General features: G+C 32.4%; 2 protein-coding genes across 2 annotated transcripts in view; one reads left to right on the top strand and one right to left on the bottom strand.

Annotated features, from left to right (window-relative positions):
• LOC122631069 (zwei Ig domain protein zig-8-like) overlaps window positions 1-24,050 on the bottom strand; it is a 269,300-nt gene that overhangs the window by 147,689 nt on the left and 97,561 nt on the right. The gene's annotated exons all lie outside the window — the stretch shown is intronic.
• LOC122631070 overlaps window positions 23,724-24,050 on the top strand; it is a 13,179-nt gene continuing 12,852 nt past the window's right edge. Inside the window, exon 1 of the mRNA XM_043816292.1 lies at window positions 23,724-23,828. The gene's annotated coding sequence lies outside the window, so the exon portion shown is untranslated. The remainder of the gene's footprint in view (window positions 23,829-24,050) is intronic.

The raw sequence follows: 24,050 nt of genomic DNA, 5'->3' as shown, positions 1-24,050 counted from the left end.
ATGAATCGCTATTTTCTTCGATAAAATAGGCTTCCTGTGTAACATCCAACGTATCACGATTACGAACGATACTGTACTATAGGGCATCCATTAGGGAGACTATATCAAGCAAATTGCAACAATGCGCTAATCACTTTCCTCTCAAGCAACGTACCGGTATTCTGACGACGTTTGCGAACAGCAGTCCAAGTACGACGAACTATATTCTATGTAGATATATCGTGCATCTTGCGTAATTAGGATCTTGATAAATTATATCAGATTAAATATTGAAATTCGAATATTTGCGAAACAATTAGTACGTAATTAATCACGATTTTCTTCTTAACGCGTACGACAATTATCTAATATTTCTTTCATTTTATATCTGACATTATAATACAATAATATTATATATTAAATTAAATAATAGATAAGATATTAGATAAAATATATTACATTAAATATTAATGCAAGTTTCTTTTTTTTATCGTTTCGCAATCTCACGTTATTTTATCTTATATATCGTATATTATTTTATCGTGTTTTAGCGAATATATATATATATATATTTTTTTTTTTTGAACATAGACGACATTTTAAAAAGTTTCACAAAACGAAATAGAATTGTTTAAAATATTTGTAAGATTCGATAGGAATCAAGCGTGAACGTGAACGTGAACGTGTGTACTCGCGTCAATCGGTATAAGGTAATAACATATAAGTTATAAATAACGACGACATACGTGCACTACTTTCTTATTTACGTGCCGTTATTTACAGCAAAACATTTCTGTCGGACGATAGAAATTCGCTGATAGCACGATAGAAATTGAGTTTCGAGTTTTGTTTATTCTTCTTCAAGGTGAACGCATCCAGGCGAAGACAGCTGGCAACTTTTTCTTCCTTTCTTTCTTCCTCTGTTTTCTTTCCTTCTTTCTTTCTTTCTTTCTTTCTTCCTTATTCTTTTTTTTTTCTCTTACTTTTTGATATTCGCGAGGCGTATAGCAAGAGCGGTGATACGATTTGCGAGCGTGCCGAAGCAAGCGTAAATTCAAGACGACAGCAAAAATTACCTGTCGAAAAGAATACATCTCATTTTGTCTCTCTCTCTCTCTCTCTCTCTCTCTCTCTCTCTCTCTCTCTCTCTCTCTCTCTCTTCTTTTTCTATTTCTTGAATAAAACAAAGCTATGAGATCAGAGGGAAAAAATTCCTCGTTTTGAAGTTGTAAAGGTCGTCCTAATGAAATAAGCAACGAGAGATGTGAAGATTCTTCGGATGAAGAGAACACTATTGTTCTTACTTTCCGGCGATTTTCTTCTTATTATATTTTTGTCTTTTTTATCTCTGCGAAATGAAATTTAAGCGAGCTTCAATTCACATTTTTCCTTCAATATTAACTTTTCTCCTACGATCAGAAAAAAGAGAAAGAAGAAAAGAGAAGAGAAAAAAACGAAAGAAAAAAAAAAATTGAATTTTAAATTACCAACCACGAATCTCGCCATTTTCGTTTGCCTCTGTGAATCTAACGCAACGATGAACATTGAACGATCGAATGAATTCGTACAAAGAATAAATCTAGCAGGTAGTTTTTATCGGTCTATCGTCGATTTTTAATATACCGAAAGTAATTTACAACGAACATTCTCAGTGATTCGAACTTTTTCACGAGTGCCTGCTTGGTTATCTATATCATCGCCTTTTGCTATCTCCATCGATCGTTATATCGATTTTAGTTCAATACGAGATAGTGTTAAACTCCAATGTTATCTCACAATCACTTGGGAGAAGATTATTGAATGACTGTGTAAATGTCATCAATATATACGTAGTAATAAAAGTTGGCAAATGCATCGTATTCTCAAGAAACATATATATATATATATATATATATATATATATATATATATATATATACATACATACATGCAAACATACATACATATATATATTTTTGTATCTTTCTTTATATTTGTTAAATTACCAATTTGAGTAAACGAAGTTTGTTTCGTAAAAAGCTCGACTTTTGTTAACAATATGCAACCGGTAATCAACGATACAGTGTAATAATCCTTAGACACTCACAAATTTATAATATAACTTTTACAATTTTATAATAATTAACGACCTTAGATGACATGTCGTTGAATTGATCTCAAAAGATGGCATGGAACTATAAAAAAAAAATTATATATATATATATAGTTCCATTAAAAAGAAAAAAGAAATATGAAATTGGCTTTAAAATTAATCCACCATTCAATCTGCAAAAAAAAAATTGGCATTTCACGATGTGCTCCTTTAGATAAAAAAAAAAATCTGTGAAAGGAACTTTTTTAATAGCTCGAGTCCCTCACGAGATATTCAAATTTTTTCCAGATAAACGGGACATCCTGTAGATGTATATTTATATATCTGTAAAGTGCTGAAAAATTTCAAGCACGTTACATCGTCCGGGCTGATATTATCTAAGAGATAATTCCAGAGATAATGATACGATCATTGAAGATAACCTGATAGATAGAAGGTACATGCCAAAATATGATATTAAGTTTATTTAAAATAAACAACGAAAGTATGCATCGAAAAGATCTTTTCTTTCGATAGATTAAATAGGATAAAACAAAACATCTTAGCATATACGAACAAATTTTCTCTTATCTATCGTATGATACTCTATACCTATGTAATTTTATCTGTACTTTGTCGTATATTTACATTACAATACATGTATAGTACTTACAAGATCGCATATATAGGATCGTATCCAAAAAGTCAGATTTAGTGGTGTAGTACAGGAAGAAGTAAATACCAAAGACTGTGAAACCACACCAATGTTATCTTTCTTCGGGATTAAAGCTTAATCCAAAAGGCGGATGCATGCCAAATACGGGTTCTTCTTACGAAACGACGAGTAAAAGCGATAAGAAACAAAAAGAGTAAAACAGTGACAACGACGACGACGACGACGACGACGACGACGAGGAACGAAGATAGAGATATATTTAAATAAGATTCGGTGAACATACATTTATGTTCTTTTTACTTTAAAGAGACCAAGGAGAATCCTTCGTTCGTTCTCGCGTTCCTCCTTTTCTTTATCTTTTTCGTTTTCTTTCTCTTTTCTTCTTTTTCTCGTTTTCTCTCTCTTTTTCTTTTTCTTTTTTTTTTTATTCTTCGTAGGTGCTTTGATACCAACGTCGTTCGTGCCACTACACCATAACCTTTTTGTTTCTCGTCTCTTGCGTTCTCGCCGACGATGTAATTTCCGTTTGTTTATTACGTTCGGAGCTTCGCGAGAAATGGATTCCGAATAGCTAGCGAACGAGGCACCCAACAAGCACGTTTCGTCGCGAAGTGCAAAACACTGTTGCAGTAAATTGCTGCCACCGTATACCATTACGTATCATCACTTACCACATAAAAGGGATGCCACAAATTATCGTGTTTCGCTATGACCGATCGAAAATAATAAGTATCTAAGTATTTATCGTAAATCAGTTATCTGTCTAAATATTCACGTTTTCAGAAAATATCTAGCGATGTTACAAATGAAATGTATAATTTAATAGAATTTGTTTCGCGCGTTTAACTTTTTTATATTTGTGTATTTATTTAATTTTATGAAAAAGCAACCTATCTCACGATTATATACAAATTGTCATATATGTTTTATTATACGAAGTTCTACACGAATATGTACTAATGCTTATCCAATCTAATTCGATATATTAACGATTGAATTATTAAATTTCTTCTTCGAACAAGTGATTGTCACGATTGCAAGAAAAAGAAAAGAAAATAAACAGAAAACAGCTGATTATATTCATAGTAAGTAGGAAAATTCATAAGAATTTTTTCACTGAATAAAATCGATTTCATTTTTTATCTCTTTATCGAGATTATCATTCTAGTAATAAGCTCTATCCCGACGTAGTACTACACGGAAAATAAATTTCGGATCTCCTACGATCGACCAATGATTCAACTGCTGATTGTGAAGAATCATGTGCATACAACTCGTTGCCGTAATAACATTTCTCTTTGTATCTATGGAAATCGAAGCTAGACAAGAAGAGAGAGAGGGATAGAGAGAAAAAGGATGGACATACGCACCAAGGGGGTGTACATTTATGAGTTATAAATCACGCACACCTATATCTCCTGTAGACGCACAAGCGCAAAGAGATATAAAGCCGCAAAACGCGACACGGTTAACGGCGTTTGTAACAACGATATACGATTTTTTAAACGGTGCCAGCTCGACCGCTCGAATCCACATGCTATGGAAAAAAATAAAAACATAAAATAAATAAAATAAAATAAAATAAAAAAAAGCACACAAATAAATAAATAAATCCCAAGTGTTTTCCATGATCAAACGGGTAACGCAAAGCTCGACGATTTGAATAAATTGAACCGATAACAAATATCTTCCATTTTTTTATCTTCGTTTTTTTCTTGTTACGTCTCAGTATTTTTCTTTTTTTTTTTTGCATCTTACGTGTTTATATTTCACGAGTTATTTTGTTTTTTTAAATTTTATCGACAATCACTATCTATTTATACTCACGCATAAAAAGCAATACAAATAATATCGAAAGATATAAATTGGCATACATATATGTATGTGTATATGAATATATTCGTGTTCATTTTCAGTTTTGTTCTGTTTTTACTTTCTTTTTTTTTTTCTTGCTTATGACAATATTAGATAACTTTTTTACAAGCTGATCATTTTCATTACGCTCAAAAGGATTGTACAAATAGCCTAATGTAGAAGTGTCGAATTTCCGGACTCTTGGAGTGACAAAAAAAATGTCACATTTTTATGTCTACCAGGTCACTTAATTAACTCGGACGTTTCCCTTGGGTGACATTTTTTTTCGAAATAAGCTTGCCATGGACTTTTTCATTTTGCGCCGAAATTTATTACAAGCGAATTTTATCCGACGTTATCTCGGCAACGCGTCCTTCTCGTTCCTTTTTTTTTGTTTTTTATATTCGCATTTCTGTTCCTTTTTTTTTTTCTTTTTTCTATTCTTCCTCGTTTATTCTTTCTGCTGCGTCGCGATAACGAAGTTGGACGATCCTACTAAAAATCACAGCAATTGAAGCCGCAATAAACATGTCAAACCAAAAAAAAAAGGAAAGAAAGATAGAAAGAAAATGAAAAAGAAGGAAGAAAAAACGCAAGTTGAATTTTGATCGTACCAATAACGAAAATGTGAAGCGGCTCACGAACCTCGGAACGAGATCAGTATTAAAAAATATAATTGAAATTTTTCTTTTCGTTGGAGAAAAAGAAAAAGATTTTTGTTTCGACAAATTTACGAGTAATACTTCGAGGATATGCACAAATTTTCAATTTGCATTCTCTCTCGTCCCTTCGTCCTCTGTCTCTAGGAATGTCTTTCGTAGGCTTTCAAAAATTCACGAATATTTTTTTTTCTTTTTTTGTAGCAACGATTTGCGTAAAATATAGCACTTATCTTAAAAGCCGAAAAGCTTCGGTTGTTAGCGTATCGAACACGTGTCCATCTTCAAATGGATTACTCTAAAAAATCTCGATGCTATGTTCTATGTCCTTCGTTCGGAAAAGAAAAAAAGAGGAAGAAAAAATAAAAATAAAACAAAAAAAGAAAAAGGAAAAAGAAAAAGGATGAAAAACGAGGACCGTGGCAATGTCGTCGGGTATAAATTTTCGCGAGGCGTAGAAAGAGAACAATGCCAAGAAAATTTCGGTTTAACGCAATTGCTTCTCGCAATTCTATTGAATCGCAACCATTTTGTAAAAGTAATTCCTCGAAAGGGCACGATATATGGCCGATCAGAAAATATGAAATATCGTTCGTGTGTTCGTTTCACGATGTATGTAACATACATACCCATATTACACCTATTTCCATTGTAATTCGTACGATCGACGTATTAATAGGATTAAAAATTACATTTAATCGTATTATAAAATCTTCGAGTACGTTGAAATTACGACGCGTATTAAAACGCACGAATAAGAATGATAAATTAAAATTTGATAAATACTGCAAAGTAATATATGGAGAGTTTAAAAATTATTTTCTCTTATTATTCGTTAGATGTTACATAAACCGACATAACATTTTACCCACATAATATTTTACGTATTTTCTAATAAGACCTTACAAATCTCCGTAGTGTATTACGTTCTTTCTACTAGGACGAAAGATTTTCAACGAAATTAAAATGATGTCCCATGTGAAAATAAAATGCAGATATTACGAATGTCTTCTTTGTGGTTTTGAGAAAAGGAAGAAAAGAAAAAGAAAAAGAAAAAAAGAGGAAAAGAAAAAAAGCCCTGCAGAAATAAAAACGAAAGAGAATATAAATGTCGTCGAGGCTTACGTAATGATAATAACCCATCCTTATTGTTCGAAACTGAACGAAAGTTTTTATATTAAGTTTCTGTCCACGAGATACGCATTATAAAGCACAAAACAACGGATGAAATATTTTAATCACTCGTTTCTCTCACATACGTATATGGTGTATAATACATGCACTGTGCTAACAATAAGTTTAAAGCACGTTTACTCTCTCTCTCTCTCTCTCTCTCTCTCTCTCTCTCTCTCTCTCTCTCTCTCTCTCTCCCTCTCTCTCCCTCTCTCTCTATTTCGTATCTTTTCTATCAAAAAAATAACGTCATCGTACGTTCACATGTTCATAATTACATTTTGCAATGTAGATTTCTCTTGTTATATTTTATTCAACTAAAATTTCCTTACTTTCAATGAAGATACGATTAAAATCAAAATGGAAATAATAAAAAAGAGAAATAGAAATTCACATTCCATGCAATGGTGAATAATTTTTCAAACTGTTTAATATTTTCAATCTTTCTTTTCAGGCAACTAAACGAGAAGAAAAAAAATAGATTTAAAGATCGTCAAATAGAGTTTCGTTGCAGGTCTATTGACCGCAGGCACTTCTAATTTTACGAATACCGGTTTCCATTCCCGGTATGTATATCTGGGGAATAAAAAGTACCAGAGTATTAAGAAAGTTAAGCAAATCAGTACGCTTTCGAAATGTTTTATTTTGTTGTCCAATGAAAACTTTAGCAATTTTCTATATTAACTTCTTCGTTCATTCTAATTCTTTAACAAAATGAAAGTATCAAAGATTTTAATATTTCTTATTTTCATACATTTTAGATTTAATATAAGTTTACTTTATAGCTTAGTATATATTTATTTCGTATATCTACGCGAGCGAAATTTCTCCATAGATAAAAATTTTTTTGATACAAATGATTACGAAATATTTACTATATATTTACTATTACTACTATTACTGCTACTACATTAACGTACGTAAATATATAGCATCCTCCCATTTTAATCACGAAGAAATCCGTCCTCCGATGTTCTTCAAGAAATTACGTAGAGACATTTAGGTTAGTCGGTCATTGTCAGTACCTTCGTATTCATCCGGATCTAGGAATTTATATTAATATAACACGAAGGCATAGACTATATATGAAACGTCGTGCGTGTGACAAGGATGAAAAGAGGTAGTCGAGATCAGTCTTCTCAAATATCCAACAGCTTTCCGGAAAATCATATATAGGTCATAGGCCGTATGTCCTATTTCGCATGAAATAATTTGAAACAAGATATTTCTTCATTCTCGAAGACCTCTTTACTGTCCTGATATAAAATAAAAGCAAATTGAAATTCTTTTATTTTATAACGACAATCGCATTTTTCTCTGTCGTTAAATAAATTGATTTCAAGAGAGAGGGAGAGAGAGAGAGAGAGAGAGAGAGAGAGAGAGAGAGAGAGAGAGAGAGAGAAGAGAAAAACAAACTGATATAATAAATGGTTATCGTTCGCAGGAATGTTTTTATTTGCAGGATGGAATGAAACGAACGATTCGTTTTTTCAACGTGAATTAATTAACAAACAGAGAAAGAGAGAGAAAAAAGTATGCGTACAAATATACATACGTTAAAAGCAATAGAACGGCGTATACATGTAAAGTGCTTTATGTAAAATTTATAAGCAACGTAATTTGTCAATGTCGTATAGTAGCAACTCTTGTGGTTTACCATTTCATAGAGGGTTCGTAGTCCTAAGGAATTAACTTCTCCTAACGTGTACGACGTGTCGTAAACTTTGAGTAGACCGTGATCTTACAATCCTGTATCAAACAAAGCAACCGTACTTTACGGTGACCCTTTGAAACGTGTAAATAGTTCCACGTATCATGTGTTCCTGTTGTTGATTGTCGTTTAAAATAATCGAAATGTATATAACAATATCCCCTTCAATCCCGATGGACACTTAATTATATTTATTACGTCGTTTACAATCCAACGAGTTTGTCTGAACGAGTAACGTATGAAAAGTGTAGTTTTTTTTTCTTTCTTTCTTTTTTTTTTTTTTTTTTTTTTTTTGAAAATATTCAAGCATTCATATTTGTAACATTTCATTCGTAACAATGAAAATAACGAATGGAAATTTTTCTATACGAATAAAATTGATATTCCCAAAGATTCCTGATGGATCGAGTACTTTTTGATAATACATTTGAAACATTCAACAGAATTGTTTTTTTGAAAAGGTACTTGAAATGAAATTGTATGTCAAATTAAATGTTGCTATATATTCCCTTAATCCACCTACCAAATTCAAGCTTCAATGCATTTACGTGAACGTCGTCTCGACGTGGAACACAAACGGGTTTGAAAGTTTACCGCCTAGAAGAGCATCCTACTTGCACTCATCAGGGATGTGTATGATGCAACATGTACGGGAAAATAATTACTTTTGTTCCTTCGAGAAGACAAGTGAAAATGAAGGGGGTGACAGCTACGAGAAGAAGGGGAGAGAGAATGTTGACTAATTACTTTTAAATTGATAATTAAGTAATAATCGATAGATTGAAACATCTTACACACATACACACACACACACACACATATATATACAAAATTTTTATGAAACTTATAATTGATCGATAATAATTTCACTTTTTACAACTAAAAATTTTCTTTACATAGCACAAATAATAATTATATAGAAAAGTAATCGGATAGAAGGTAAAGAAAATCGAAATGAGCTTATGAAAATGAAAATGAAAATAATACGATTATTATCATATTGATAATTTTTTGGAAAAATTTCTGAGGTGCTTCAGTTTGTTAAACTTTGGAATAAAAACATATGGAGAACTAAACCATCGATGTAATAAAACGATTCTGTTTTCGTATATGCAGACGAAAATAGAAAGAAAGATAGATAGATAGAAAAGAGAGAGAAAGAGAGAGAGAGAGAGAGAGAGAGAGAGAAGGGAGGCATGTACATACACGAGAAGAGTGGCACGGTTAAATGAAACATTTTGGGTAAACGAACTCCGCAACACGCGTTATATAGGAAGCTTAACGAGGGATTACAGGGGGATTAGTTTAGATTAAAGTCCCTTTTAATGGATGCTCGTAGTTTCTATGCTAACTGCTGCCCTATATACATATCTCAGTTGTTGGTACTCTCAGGAGAATCAAGTCTGTTCTTCTGTCTATTCTCCATCTGCTTCTACTTCTCGTCTTCTATTTCGATAGGTAGGTACCTGTGAGAAGAACTTAGATTTCACCAACAAGCAAGTACTTCGTCGTAACAACAAGAAAGAGAGAAAGAGAGAGAGAGAGAGAGAGAGAAAGATAATAACGAGATCACCGAATATTCTCATCTTATTCTCATCTTAGTTTCACAAACTGATTTCTCTGACATGATCAATTGAAAGATCGACGATAAGTCACTCGACACGAAACTAATTCAAATTCTTTCGAAGTAATAAAAGAAAAACACAGACACAGTACATATATCTCCGAATAATCGAATTATAAAAGGGCTCTCGTTTTATGCCCACTCAGCGACGGGCTAAACCATTTCAGCAAAAATCCATTTTCGCGAATAAAAGCAATAGAAGTAAACGGCAATGTCGAAAATACAATCGAAACGGATTGCGAATCTCGCGTTTCGCGTCGGAGCATGAAATTACTTTTGATGATTGTGACATTGTACGCCGATTTGCTTCCGTGACTCGATTAAATGCTATAAGCGAACTTTGAATGAGAGAGAAAGAGAGAAAGAGAGAGATAAAAAGAAGAAAGATTCGTGCAATTTTTCTTACAAATATAATAAAATAATTCTCAATGGTGAAGTGTCAAGGTTGAGACAAATCTAAAAGAACACAATGAAACAAGATGAAAATTAGTTCTGCGAATATTAAAATCTTCCTTCTTTATTTCTCTCTTTCTTACATCTGTACGAACGCAAATATAAGGAGACAGACATCAGAAACAAATATAGATTACATTTTACTAAGAGTTGTCCAGACATTCGCCTGATTAAATTCTCCATTGTTTCGGAATGAACAGGGTTATATTCTGTAATTTCTCTTGTTCGATCGATCGAACGAAGAGAGAACGGATGGTAAAATAAGATGGACGTAAGCCATATTTCGAGATATAACGAAGACTGTCGTTCCCAAATGACTTGAGTTTCTCTTTCCAATACTCATTGATACAAGAACGTCTCTCTCTCTCTCTCTCTCTCTCTCTCTCTCTCTCTCTCTCTCTCTCTCTCTCATTCCTTTGGTTCTTCGGTTGATATCACGAGATGCTTTTGCTCTACTCGATAGAAATATAACCCGATAGACGGGTCCAACGACATAAACCTTTCCAGAAATGACTTCGACTACTGATCGCTTCGTTTCCTTCGATCTGGAAACGTTAATTACATTGCTTTGGTCTCGATGGGACGCTGCTTTCATCTTGTCTTACGTTTTGCTTCTTGAGAAATGCATGAAGGGAAATGGAGAACTAAGGAGAGAGAGAGAGAGAAGTAGAGTATATATACATGTACATGTATTTATACGATATAGATTGTAGGAAGTATGACGTTATTAATCAAATATTAATTTGGTGAAAATTTTGCAATAATTAAGAAAGAGAAAGAGATAGAAAGAGAGAGAGAGAGAAAAGACGGTATTTTTTACTAGAAATTGGTCTACCACAGCTATGAAATATTTTACGTAAAATAAAATAAAAATGGTGCAACCTAACTATAACAATTAATGCTATAGAATAGAGAGAAAGAGAGAAAGAAGTAAAGATTACATGTATGTGTACGTATCTTATACGATATGTGTAGATCGTACGGATTGTAGCGTTTTTAATCGAATATTGATTCGGTGAAAATTTTGTAATAATAAGAGAGAAGAGAGAAAGAGAAGAGAGAGAGAGAGAGAGAGAGAGAGAGAGAGAGAGAGAGAGACAATTTGTACTATATAAAATTCGTATCATATAAAATAATCGTTTGAAAATTATGTATCAAACGTTTAATTCATAATTAAATTTAATTCGTAATTATTTGAAAGTTTTCTAATCGATCTTATAATGAACAGATTTTCTATCGTAAATTAACTGATTTCAAAGAAGCTGTCGATATCGTTCTAACTCTTGAAGCTTAGTCGTGTCGTCATAAACGCGTACATGATCGATGAACTTTCGCGGTGTCCCACCGAGCGTTCTCCAAGTTCCGTTCCTTTTACCCGCAAAGTCAGCCAACTCTCCGGAGTTATCATCGACATGCCAAGTTTCTCGGTTTAGTATGACAACATTGTGAACGGATCGAAGCTACAAACTAATGAATATCGAGGGAGAAGACGAATGTACTATGTGTCATTATCCCGATGACAAGATTAAACGAACCATAGCGGAATCATCGTTAGAAAATCCTAGAGAATAATAGTTATTGTAGGATCATAGAAACAAATATATTAAGATAATCCATAATTATTAACAATAATAAAAAGAGTTAGAGAGAGAGAGAGAGAGAGAGAGAGAGAGAGAGAGATTAAGAATTAAAAAAATTAATATCGATAATTTTCTATTTTTATCATATATAATTTATCATTTTACTCTTCGTCGAGATCATTTTATCACTTTGTTTCATTTAAAAACAATCTTATTATATTTGAAACTAAGTTTTACTAAGAACTGTTCAACTGACTTATCATGAAAAAGCAAGTATCTCAAACTATAGTTATATTTCTTTGGAGGTAGTATCCAACACCGTAGCAAGAATGGACCGACCGATAAATAAGAAATACGTTCGCGGTAATACTGAAATAAATACCTGAAACTGTATTAAGTTCTCCGCACGTCGTTGCTCGGCGGTACCTTCTCAATTATGGTTGGCAAAGTAGCTGCTTATTACGCGGTCTGGTGCGTCCGCACGGTTCTCTCCTGATTACTTTTATGGTCGACGAAGCGCTCCGAAGGTGTCCTACTAAAGTACACCTTCTAATTATTCTTTTAGATACCCTACTATCTACGATATATTTCGTCCGAACTTTTTTTCTTCTTTTTTTTTTTCTTTTTCTTTTTTTTATTACCAACAACTTTCGACAAAATTCGATCAATAACAATTAAATGCGTAGTTACCTATTGTAATATTTTCTTTCTTACCGTAGTAATTATTTTATCATTCCATAACAAAAACTATATGTATAAATAAATAAATAAATAAATAAATAAATAAATAAATAAATAAATATATGAATAAACGATGTAAGTCAGTTTGGAATAATTTCATTGTAAATTAACTCGATTTATTCGAAAAAGAAATAATCGTTTGTCTGTATAAAGAGAGATGTAAAGTTGAACTCGTTTAATACCTACAATACTACATAACTATACGCGTATGTACGTTTGTGTGTTCGTATTTCACGGGCTGTCGAAACACCTGGCAAAGTAGTAGAAGTAAATTACTCCCTGTCCAATCGAGTACTATCTTCCTTTTTTTTTTATTTTTGATCAAGCGAACTCTACGGGAAGTTAGCGAGAGCTTTGAACGTTCTAGATTTGTATCATCGATACGATCTAAAGTATCTTTTTGTTATTTGCTCTCTATTCTCGATCCTCTCTCTCTCTCTCTTTCTCTTTCTCTCTTTCTTTAGGGTATCTATATCTGACCTATACGTTCATCGTTGGTAGAGATAAACCAGCCGCATTGAATCGATGCGGTTTATCGATCGATTTAAAGACCCTTCTTCTATGTATATACAATTTCTCTCCCTTCAAAAGATAAGACAAAAAAAAAAGATCGATTCGTGTCAATAATTAATGCATTCAATGCAATTGCAGATATAAATAATAATTATTCGTACTTGCGGATTATTTTTTAAACATTTATAACATTGTAGTTATAAATATTTATAAAACAATCTTATACATACTCATATCGTTTTATATCAGATCGGCCAAACGCGTTATTTTTTCGTGAATTAATTAAACAGAATATATGTATCGCAATACGGAGAATTTCAAAATTGCAAAAATCAAATTCATACCAGGGTAATAACCTCGATTTAGAGCCAAAGAGAGAGAGAGAGAGAGAGAGAGAGAGAGAGAGAGAGAGAGAGAGAGAGAGAGAGAGAGAGAGAGAGAGAGAGAATACGTATCTCGCATTTAATGTGCGAGCGAGTCGGGAAGGTAAATAGAAATAAAGTAGAATTCAATCCTGTGGTAGAACGAGGTAGATACTTCAGCAAATGCATCTGATACATACATCAACATCAATGCTAATCTCAGTAATCCGAGTCAATATTAAAAAATCGTGCGAGTGAGCTTGGAGATTTCGAATAGATACGGGAAAATGTTAATGAACGCCTCGATATGAAATATTTAAATAAACATAACGTTTTGAAAACTAGAATATATTTTTTGAATACTGTTATATCAGTGACAATGTTTGATGCAATTATCAGTCAGTATCCACCGAATAGTTTCTAAGTTCGAACGAGAAACAAAGAAAAATACGAAAAGGGATAAAGGAGAATCTGGACAGGCGAGAAATTGTTCTCGAATTTATCGACGAAGCGAATGTTTACTTACGAAAGTGGGAGAACTAACTTTTCGTACGTCGTAAACACGAAAATCGAAAATGTAAAGAGATAAAGGAAATGCAATATATGTGTATACACCGAAAACTCCGTAAGCAAAGTAATTTTAGTTTAATGAGCGACCGTAAACGACGTATCAATTACAATAGCTTATCTCATTTCTCTTCGTTATTCGGAACATTAAAATTCTCTAAATCAAATATCAAAAAAGAAGAGTATCAAAAAAAAAAAGTTAATGATCTTCTTCTTCTTCTTCTTCTTTCCTTTTCTGTTTTTTTTTTTTTTTTTTTTTTTTAACGAGTTATAACCAATTAAAAATTTTCTAGAGACATTTCTCGAGCATGCTTTAGTAGCTTGGTTTCTCGAAGAAATATAACGAGACTTTTTTTTCTTTTTTGCGTTCTCTCTCTTCGTTATTAAAATCCATTTTCTACGTTTTCTTCCTTTTCTTACCTTTCCAACCCGTTGTCGACTCACTTCCACAACAAATAAATATTATAGTTATAACTATCTTACACATATGTATGTATATACATATATATATATATATATGTATAAAGTACAATATTAAAACTAGCACCGGTTGTTAATATGTACCAAATACTAAATATAACGTAAAACATTTAAAACGATACGATTTTAACAACTCTTTCCTATATTTGTTTTAAGATATTCACGTGAATTACTTCAAAGAGTAAACTCCATCTTTCCTCGTTCGTTACTTTCAAACACATTTCCTTGATGGACTAAACGCCATAATTATCCATGATAAATTTATTTCGGAAATGAGGTGAGATTACGAACGTGAATTTTAAACAAACGAGCATACTCGGAGAGCACTTGGTGGATTCATTAACGACGTTTTAAATTATATGATAATTACGTAACGCACCCGTATTTATAAAATCGGCATTTCAAACGTGAAGTGTAATTACTAAATTAATTTCACCAAGTTCACAAATGAGGAACACTTGACGATGTTACGCTTTATAAAGTTTTTTCTTTTTTCTTTTTCTTTTTTCGTAACCTTGATACGTGTAATTCAACGCAGCATATAGTTCGGTTTAGCGTCGCTTTTATTTTTTCTTTCTTTTCTTCTTTTCTTTTTCTTTTTTTTTTTTTTCTTTATGAAGGAAAAAAAGGAAAAGGGGATGGTTTATCTCTCCGTGAAACGAGTGTGTTTATTACGACCATCCGTGTCTCTAACTCAGGAAGGGTCCTTCCGCGACGAGATTTCCTTTCGTAGGACGTATACACCCTCGTAGGCTTTTCTTCCCTTTCGAATGGTTTGCATAAAACGAACGAAATTGAGGGAACCTCCCCTTGAAGATCGACGTAACGTCTCAGTGAATAGCGATAATATGATGGAACTACTATATTTCACGACGTATCCTACACTATAATAAAAATAGAGAGTTAAACTTCAATCGTGCAGTAAAAAGGATTTTGCTTTCGTAAGAGAAATATTAATTAAAAATACAAGAGAAAAAAACGAGAGATCAATGAAGGAATCTATTGAATGAATTTTTTTATTAAATATTGCTTTCTCTCTTTTCTCTTTCAAATCATGGAACTAAAAGGACGAATTTAATAAGTCGACTATGAAATTTTTCTAATGAATAAACTCGCTTATAAATTCACTAATAACAATTTTACGTGAATACGTAAATAATAAAGAATAATTTAATAGAGGTAGTACGAAAAATTGTACCTTAATTGAATCTATCGTTGAACGAAAAAAAAAAGAAACCATCTTATTCTTTTCCTTTTTCAAGGATGCATGAATCGCATGATCTTCGCACGAAAACGATAGATATTTATAAGGTCGAAATAGAGGTCAACAATATATTTTTTCGAGGTATACGTATATATGCATATAATATCTACTTGTATAGGAAAATGTATATATACATATTTTCTCTCTCTCTCTCTCTCTCTCTCTCTCTCTATATATATATATATATATATATATATATATATGTATGTATATATAGGTACATGTATATATGCATGTATCGAACTTTGTTTCGTAAAATGTTCGTGATTTGATCTTTATTTATTCGTTCGTTCCGGCACAAGAAGAAACGAGCCCCAGGCACGATAAGAATTAAACCGAGAAACTCTATTCTACCAAATTCTCTAAGTTCGCTTTGTCCGTTAAAGAGGAACAAGGAAAGATATAGTACAAACTTCGTTTCGCTTCTCCTAAATTCTCACTTTCTTCGTAATTCTAGTAAAGGATCGTATCGCATCGTTGAGACTTCGTTAATTGCTTTCATCAAGAGCGTTCACGTTGTCGTGTAAATTTTTAAGAAGTTTTTAAAGTTAACATTTTTCGAACTTCACCTTAGTTCGTGTGGTAGTGATTTTTAAACTATTATTAAACTATCGATTAGAAAATAATTGTCAGGAACAAGGACGAAATTTAATTGTATATAATGAAAAATAAAAAGTTGGTATCTTCATTGCAATACGATCATTATTATTTTTTTTTAAATCTTTTTAATGAAAAAAAAAGTCTCCGCTTGTCATTATTAACTCGTGATTTTTCAATTATTTTTGTACATTTAATTATCGATATATCTATTTGTCTCACTCTTTCGTATATTTTCAAGATATATATTTCGTATATATAACATATTATATATTTCGTATATATAACAAGACATAAATTTCACTCTCTCTCTTCTTGATTCTACCCTGCCTCTTTTATGCTGAACTATTATAGTATCTTCGATCTTTAACATATCAACGAATAGGCGAAGATATCGTAATTTTATCGACAACTAAGTGAGATCTGCATGTCAAAGATGTCCGACGCATGCACCTCGAGAAAAGCTCGTTAGTTTCGAAACGAGATTGTGGGCTTGTGTCAGACGAGAAGTAGAACGACATCGACGAATGATTGAAAAACGACGTTTAGTATTCCTATCCGCGTAAAATAGCTCATCTCGGTTAGACGTATTCTCTTATTTTTTCTTTTTCCTCTTCGTTTTTCCCTTCGATCGATTTCACGCGTTCCTGCCGAATTGACGGATTGGAATTCAAATTACGATTTAGTAGGTATGAATTAGAATGATCATATATGCAATAATATGTAATGAATGAAGGACTAAAATCAAAAAATGAGAATAGTATTATTTATTGTTATTATTAAAAAAATTATATACATACGCTATATCTTTGATATATTTCTTATTCTAATAAACAATAGTTTATCGAAATCCTTAACTTTGAAATCAGAGTAAATTATTTCGTAATAATTTATATAGGAAATAAATAAGAAATACTTCTATCTAAATAGATTTCTTTTGAACTCTTATTCTTTGCTATTAAAAATCACGTACATCGAAAGTTTCGATCTTTTCTTTTTTAGATGACTGCAAAGTACTTACGAGTTCGTATAATCTAACTCCTTATCGATATTCACTTAAGTATGTTCACTTGGCGAACGCTTTTGTACCGACGACGGTGATGTATTCGGCTCGTGAGAAAGAAAAATCTACGAGTTAAATGTCGCTCGATAAACGTCGGATTTAAAATAAGAGGTAACCGCTCTTGGTAAATAAAGAAAATAAAAAATAAACAAAAGAAAAGGAAAAAAAAAGATAAAGAAAGAAGAAAAGAAAAGAAATTTCGACTAATCCGAGCTCTTGCTTACGTGACGTTAATTGGTAAGGTTTTTGTTGCAAAAAGTACGGTATTTTTCGTAATGTAGGTGAAAAAAAGAACAAAGAGAAATAAAAAAAAAAATAAAGTATACTAGTACTACAATTTTTTTCAAGCGTCGTTTTTCAAACGAATGACACTTGTTAGATAAACCAATTATCGTACCCAAAATATCAATTAAAAAAGAAAATTCAATCAGAAATTTTAGAGTAAACAAATTTCAGTATAAAACAGATATTATAAATATTATTATATAATTAATAGAAACGATGACTGATAGAATTTTCTTTTTGTCTCTCCCTCTCTCTCTCTCTCTCTCTCTCTCTCTTTTCTCTCTTTCTCTGTCTCCCTTTTTTTTTTTATCGAATAAAAAAGAGTGTGACGAAACTTTTGAAATTTGCAGGAAAGTTCGAAGATGGAGCTTTTGAGGTCAGTGAACCGTTGGTCACGTAACGACCGAAAGTAGGTCCTTTAGTTTGGTCAGGAGGTTTACAAGCATTGCTTTACGAAGTGCACATCCACTATAGGGTGGTCTCGTTTGAAAGAAGACGTTGGGAAAGGTCAAGTGAAAGAGCTGTAGCAGAGGAGAAAGAGAAGCATAAATATAGTACTACTAGTGGTGTTTAAAATAAGTATTTGATGGAAAGGAAAAGTGCCAGAGTCAAAGGCAAACTGACTTAGTTGTATGTATATAAAAAGAAAACGAAAAAACCGGCTGTCTTTATATTCACTGAGGCGTGAATAAAAAATAGGTATATATATACATATATTTCTATATTTTATAATAATAATAATTTATTTATAATATATATATTTCGCTGAAACATGAACAAGAAATACATACACATACGTATGTATGTGTATTGTTATACTTTATATTTATTAATTCTATTCTTATAATTATATAATATATATATATATATATATATATATATATATATAATTCGTGTTAAAGAGAATATCAAATCTTCTCTTGAATTAATACAGATATGAACGAAAAGCTCAGGAGGATATTTCATTAAACGTTATTGAAGTTTCTCTATTTCTCTTTCGTTCTCTTTATCTATTTCTCTCTTTTGCCCTTCAGTTAAATATAAGAGAAGACGAGAGGCAATGTATTAAGAGAAAGTGTTTTATTCACAAAGACGTGTTACAAGGTTTATTGAATTTCTCACGCGATTCATTAACACCGTGAAATCCTTTCTCCTACCTTTCCTTTCATTTCCTTTCTCTCTCACGTACATTATATCACTTTCTCTGTATCTCTTAACTTCAACCTGTTAACCGTATAAATATATTTTTCAAATATCTATCTTTCACTTTAGATCAGCAAAAATTAAGAGACAACGAATATACTCCACAAAGTTTATGCAGACTGCAGTGATATCAAATGAAATTATTTCTATTGCCATTAGGCTTGGAAATAAATCAGGGTCTCTCTTCATTTTTTTATATAAAGAGACGCTTATCATCCTGATGGAAAATAGTAAGATCGTGAAAATACGTGGATGTTATCTTAAATATGTTTGTCGTAATTGCCGGCCTAGAAAATTTGTGTCACTTTGCGTTCTCATTTCATCTCTCTCTCTCTCTCTCTCTCTCTCCCTCCCTCTATCTCTCTTTCTATCTCTGTGTGTGTGTCTATCACACAGACGTATTCCTTTTAATAGAAGCGCTGCACCCCAAAGAGAAATTTCCATACCTGTGCCACGTTAATAGCCGTCTTTAAGGTACAACCTTGGAATTCATCGACACTGAACATGACATTTCCGAAAAGCCATTTTCCTGACAACTGCTGAAATTGCTCGTGGATAGCCCGTAATACGTATCCGCTCGACAAGGATGACGCGTTTAGTCCTTGAGAGAAAATGAATATCTCTCTCTCTCTCTCTGTCTCTCTCTTTCTCTCTATCTATCTCTTTCTATCTCTCTCGCATTCTATCTCTGTCTTCTTCATTCCTTCTCTTCTCCTTCCATCCCTAATGATTTTCCTGATCCGTTAATCGATCGTTTCGATTAACGAAGATCTTCAGCTCATAATCACTGATCAGACACTCGAACGAACCGTTCTTTCGGAATTCGAACAATTTATTTCCTATTTCAAACTAGTTTAGATAATCCAATTAAAACACAATGACCAATAGATTGAAATGAAAAGTGTATATTCCAATTGCAAATCCTCTCGTTGGAGTTTATAATTTTTTTTCTTTTTTTTTTTTTTTTATTCTCAGACGTAAATGAAATACGAATTGTAGAATGTTTCTTGTATAATTCTCTATGATACATGATAATCGATCGATCGAAAATATATTAAAATCGTATTATATGCACCTATAAATACGATTACTATTGTTGTTGTTGTTGTTGTTGTTGTTATTTTTATAACCAAGTCACAAAAGTTTTTCGTTCGAAAGCTACGTTAAACTTAAACTTTGTTTTACAGGGCTATGCACACTTTCGCCATGTTTTGGGAAAAGACCAGTTACGGAGTTACATTGCCATAAGGATACTTCACGTAAACGTTGTGTCGCTTTCGCATAAGTTTCACGTTCAAGCTTATCTAGAGCGTTAAAATTGTTTAAAGCACGTTAAAAATGTTTTCTACGTGTAGCTACTACGTTGCCTAATTACTCAGTTCGTCTAATGAATAGGAATAAGGTAAAAACTAAAGTAGAACACTTGCTATCAACTCTATTTTTAATTATATACAATTCTATAAATATTTTTCCTAGAATGATGTATACCAGCTGATCAAAATGAAAGATTAGATAAATTGATTCCTCTGTTACAATTACATTCGATATGAACGTACTTGTACATAATATACCAGTATTATATATATATATATATATATATATATATATATAAACTTTAAAGTACATACAAGTTATTTCATTTTGTAGATTGAATTCACGATAATAGCGAATGTTGGTATCTACAACAACGAGAAAGGAATTTAAATTGCTTACAAACATTCCAGACATTATTCTCACTTGTAATATCCTTTATCAAGGAAACATTTAGTATCTTGATATAAAAAAGACAGCAAAAGATCAACTACGGAACGATAAAAATTTCCATTTTACACTTATCTTTCTTTCCATTCTTTTGTTCTATCAGTGACTACTTGTTCCAACACGAATTCGTCCCTTTCTTTCACTTTGCTAAGTCATTTTTGTTTTTCATCAAATCGTAAAATATAATTCGTGTAATTAAAAGAAAAAAAAATGTAATTTTTAATGTAAATCGTTGTCTTTGGTAGTAAGAGATTAATTACAAAGATTATAATTAAGCGTAAAGCTTAATTAAAAAGAAAGAGAGAGAGAGAGAGAGAGAGAGAGAGAGAGAGAGAGAGAGAGAGAGAGAGAGAGAGAGAGAGAGAGAGAGATTGGTCAAAAAATCACATATTCCAGTTGTTGAAGAGATTTCGCGAGTAATGCACTTTGTCTCAACGTCATCGGTGGTCGATAAAAGGTAGAAGTGATGAAGCGTAAGGGAAAAATTGTAGAAGAAAAATCGTCGGATTACTCAACGCTGTAACAATGCTCGCCAGACTGAAAACTTTTGGCTTTGCCTTTTATCTCACTTCTTTTGTGCGGAACTATAACTATGCGCTTTCAATGTTCCTCAGATGAAGACTAGAACGAGAAGAGGATGATGTGATACTTGAATACTTATCATCGACGAAAATAGAATAGAAAGATAAGAAGACAATGAATAAAGGACAAACTCGTTAGAAGTAAATTTTACTGAAAATTGTTGTCTTTTTAGAAAGGGTAATTGGACCACCATAAAATTATATACTGTTACTTTTTTACGTGATGTAAATCCGGATGATAGATTTTTTTTTATTTTTTTTGTGTTAATCGTTTTCAATGACGAAGACTTATTAAACGAGGAACAACGTATGCGTGTAAACGATGCAATGGAAAATAAAAAATCAGAACCAAATTAAATGTCTTTGATCTGATAGTTCGTAGACAATAAATAAATAGATTCACGTGATGCAACTCGGACACAACATTAAATAAAATGAATCCAATTCTCAGTAGATCATTAGGTGTAATTCAACGAATTAGAAAACTTAAGGAGACGTTTCAAGCGGTGAAAGTAACAAAACGTACTGAAAATTCGGGTAAACACGAATGCAAATGTCTTCTTTACGGAATATTCATCTTGTAGTTGAAAATTGTTAAAATTTTCTAAAAGTTTAAAGAAAGTTTTGAGGAAAAAGATAATGCTATTAATGGTTAAAAGATCAAGATTTCACGGAAGGATGTTTAACATTTTTAAATATATGTTATCTCTGTAAAGAACTCTTATGCGAGCAAAAAAAAATAATTTTTCTTTTTGTCGTGTCCAAAACTTTCTTTTTTTGGACATCGATTAAATCGACGATGTATTGAAGCTTTAAAAAAAAAAGTGACCCGTCAACTCTTATATATCTAGTATATTTCATAATTCTTGAATTTCGCGTTTATGTAATTTCTTTTTAATTTTGAAGCACAGTAAGACGTCTTACACGTGTAATGATTAGATACGAATAAAAACTTGGTTAAAGAAAGATCACTTTCATAAGGGTATTAGATCGTTCTCTTGGATATCGAAGATCGATGAACGAAAATCAAGCTGACGTTTTAATGTGGCTAACGTGGTTTCTTCGTCAGATCGGTGGTACATCGAATTGATCAAATAAAGTAAGACGTAGTAGGGATTATCGATGACGATGTTTTCGGAGCTAAACGCATTAAGATATTCGATATTGAAACATCTAATATATCTTCCAACGATCGAAACACGTCTTCCGTTCGTGAAATATTAGCGATGTTGTATCGTCGTTTTGTGAGTTTATCTTTTTCTCATATAATCATCATTCTCAATGAGTTAAATTTAGAAGTTGTATAAATCAACGATAAATAGAAAATATAAAAATTTGTAAATGAAAAGAAAAGAGCAAGGCTTGTTAACAGTATTGTCCATTTTAAATAACGATCGTTCTTTTTCTTTTTGTTTCTCTCTCTTCTTTGTCTTCTTTCTTCTTTTTTACATCTCATTAGAATCATTAAAAAGGACTTGGCAGGTTGCTTGAGAAGCTACTTAGGAAAAAATCCGTAGCTTAAGGCAATGCAAATGCAAGTATTTTGTTGTAAGAAGTTTTCGATATATACCGCGACGTCATAAATCAGTAGGTAGTCTGACTTCGGCCGTTCAATTTACGGACGTCGACGCAGCGGCACTAGGGTCTCTACGGTTAATTAATCTTCATATCAGATGGCCGAGATACTACCTCGAGGACGAGCCATACTTTTTCTTCTTTTCTTTCCTTCTCTTTTTTCTTTTTCTTTTTTCTTTTTCTTTTTCTTTTACCTCGTTCTCACTTGAAATAGAAAGGAATTCAAGAAGATGTCCCGTGTAATAATTCTTCAACGACTCTTTTTAATGGTACCTATGATAATTCTACCAGAAGAATGAAAAAGACGATGTAAGGATAAGTAAGATGTAACGAACAACGATAAATTTGATTCGGTTAAAACATAGATTCCGATGTTTCTTTTCCATGTTTCTCTTTTCTTTTTTATCTAATTATTAATTAACGACATCAATCGCACTACAGGATTCAATTTGTTCATTTAATGTTTAATCGTCGAAAAGCTTTGAATCGAATTACCGAGATTAAGACTTGGATGATGAAGATAGAACGTGATTCACTAACATTTTTATCTTCATTGAAAATAAGATGATTCTCGGATGAGAATATAAGAGAATATATAGAAGAGGGATGGAAAGAGGAGATGAAAAGGTAAGGGCGTTATTTGCAATTCTAATGAAGAAGAAAAGGTCGACGAATGAAATCGATAGCAATCGCAAAATGAGAGAAGAGTCTCGATTCGACGTCGAGTTGCATCCTTCGTCGACATGTTCAGCTCGTTTACATTCGCAGGAGAGCAACCATTGAAAAGGAAAAGAAAGGACGTGCCACCTGACTGGATTCCGGAGTTTCCGGAGGTGTCCGAGAAAGTTCAAAAAGTCTCACCGAGGTACGAAGGCAAGAAGCGAAAGAAACGAGGAAAATAGAAAAGAGAAGGGAAAAAACGAGGGGGAAAGAAAAGAAAGGAAAAGAAGAGAATAGAAGAGAATAGAAGAAAATAGAAGAGAAAAGAAGAGAAGAGGAAGAAGAAAAAAGAAGAGGGACTCCCTTTGCGAATCATCATGTCGGCGATACGAGTAGGTAAGGTTTTACTTTTAACCTTTTCCTATCTTCTTTCTTCCTATATGTACTTTTCGACTGATAAGGACAAACTTTCGAAGACTATTTGAAAGAAAGAAAGAAAGAACGAAAGAAAGAAAGGAAGAATGAAAAAAGGGAAAAAGTGAGTGGCAAAAGAAGGAAGTCGATAAAGTCGAGAAATTGGCAACAGTAAGCGTGAGAGAGAGAGAGAGAGAGAGAGAG

Source organism: Vespula pensylvanica, chromosome 8 (genome assembly GCF_014466175.1).
Source record: "Vespula pensylvanica isolate Volc-1 chromosome 8, ASM1446617v1, whole genome shotgun sequence".
In the NCBI taxonomy this organism is placed as follows: Eukaryota; Metazoa; Arthropoda; class Insecta; order Hymenoptera; family Vespidae; genus Vespula; species Vespula pensylvanica.
Note: the sequence above shows the minus strand (reverse complement) of the source record. Positions and strands in the feature narration are given on the sequence as shown.